The sequence below is a fragment of the Echinops telfairi genome, unplaced genomic scaffold, assembly GCF_000313985.2.
Source record: "Echinops telfairi isolate 266 unplaced genomic scaffold, ASM31398v2 ScPeMD7_7468;HRSCAF=8506_0, whole genome shotgun sequence".
NCBI classification, from domain to species: domain Eukaryota; kingdom Metazoa; phylum Chordata; class Mammalia; order Afrosoricida; family Tenrecidae; genus Echinops; species Echinops telfairi.
In genome coordinates this window covers 90,900,616-90,902,893 of record NW_022111369.1, presented here as the reverse complement: position 1 = coordinate 90,902,893, position 2,278 = coordinate 90,900,616, and positions in this window count along the sequence as shown.

Below are 2,278 nucleotides of genomic sequence, written 5' to 3'. Positions count from 1 at the left end.
TAATATGGTCTCCTTATGTGTTTTTTAGGAGGCTTACGTCACTGTAATTTTTGGTAGCACAATCAGATCTCAGAAAAAATAGTGGGTTGAGAAGGGTACAAATAACATAAGGTGAAATTACTTTCTATGTACCCTTCTAATGAGAGCTAATTCACCTATTAAAAAATTATGAAATCTAGAAGTGGGCACATTCACCACTAATACATTCCATGTAATTCAGGCATTAGTTTCTTTAGGTGCCCTCTTCTAATTTCCCCAGATTAGGTTAAATTGCATTGTTTCTGCAAATTTCTGCATTGTTATGTTCAGAGAAATTTCAGCACGTATTATGTGAAGATGTGATCTTGTGTTTTTCCTACCAATTAAATTGTGAACTCCTTTCAGAGAAGCAAATGCAATGTTATTTAGATCTGTCACCCTGGTATTTGCTACACTAGCTACTCGATATTTGTCAAAGATATTGTTATACACTTTAGTGACACTTCAGCCTAGTTTATTACTGAAGATGATCTATGATTACATAGAATGTGTAGTATATACAGACATATAGCATAATTTTACTCCTCATCTAGTCTGAAGAACTGGAGATACTGCTGAATGCTTTTAGCTAACAGATGATATGGATGAAATAAGGGGGAATCTGAGGGTGAGTCAGAAGAAAGATGGGGCTTTCTCTGCCCACTAAGAGTTACAGTCTCAGAAACCCACAAGGTAGTTCTACCCTGCTCTATAGGGTTGCGATGCAGCTATCTATGGGGCAACTACTGGTCTCTCCCCACCCATAGGAAAGAAATGATTAAAATCAAGACACGTGGAAACAATTAGTCTGATGGACCACATAAATAACATTCTCCATAACGCAGAGAACAGGAGAACTCAGTGGTGTCCAGCTACCACCACCAACTGCTCAGAAAAGGCTTACATTAGAAAAGGTCCTGGATAGAATGGGAGAAAAATGTGGAACAGAACTCCAGGTCATGAGACCAGGCTTATTGGTTGGATGAAAACTGGTGGAATTCCAGAAGACTATGGTCTTTACCTTTTAGGTTTGGAAATTGAACTCACCTCCACATTATAATAATTACCATTTAAGATCAAAAGAGTAGCATTTACCCAAGGACAGAATTCAGAGGGTTAGAAAAGGATCTGTGGGAACAGGACACACAGGGAAGGGGGATACATCAAATCTGAATGTGTATGAATGTAAAGCTCAGATCTGCTCTGTAAACCTTCCTTAGTTCACAATAAAAATGAAAACTAAAGGCAACTTTGGTGTTTAATAATTGTATTCTAAATTAATGTTTGCCATTTTAGAATATGAGCTCCTTTATAAAGGAACAGAAAATTCACTCTTTCACTTAGCAGCTGGTTGCTTCTAACTGTTGATATAGAGGGTAGCAGCCAAATTCATAACCTGCTGTGACACCAGAGCCCTTGCTTGCTCACTGTCTTTGTGTGTGTGTGTAGACACACAAACATCTATACACATATTCCTATTGGACATAGGGTGCCTATGAAACAAAATCTAAATGATGGCACCTAGCATATAACATAAATATGTATATGTGTGTGCCTGTACTGTATATATATGTGTGTGTGTGTGTCTGTACAGTATATATATATATATATATATATTGATGGCTGTGAGTTTGTATGTTTTAATGTTATGTATATATCTATATAGGAATAAATCGTATATAAGAATACATAGGGATATATATATATCCTTATAAATAACATTCCTATATGTAAATACATAACAATGCATATCTATATATGTATATAATATATCTACCAATTATCTGTCAGTTTGTCTTTATGTAGAGGCTTCAGTGTTGCTCTGATGCTGCAATCTGTGCCACTGGTATTTCAACTGCCAGTAGGGTCACAGAAAGTAAACAAATTTCAGCAGAGCTTCCGGAATAAGAACGAACAAAGCATGACTGCTCCCTCCTTCTGAGGAAGATGCCACTGAAAATCACATGCATAGCTTCAAATCATTATCAAATACTGCAACCCTACACAAAGGGAACAACACATTGTCAGAGATACTGCCTCCAGATGTACCCCTCAGGTGCCAAGTCCCTTGAAATGGGACTTAAGAGGAGTAATTTCATGGAGGCGAATCGATCAGGGTAACATGAATCAGTTAAAGCTTATGGGAGTGGAGTCTATGGTATTTTCATTTGCTGATTGGGCACGAGACAATTAACTCTGATAACTGGATAAGGAAAAACAGCTTGAAAGTCTTCTAATGATCTGGATTTGGAATGTGTAA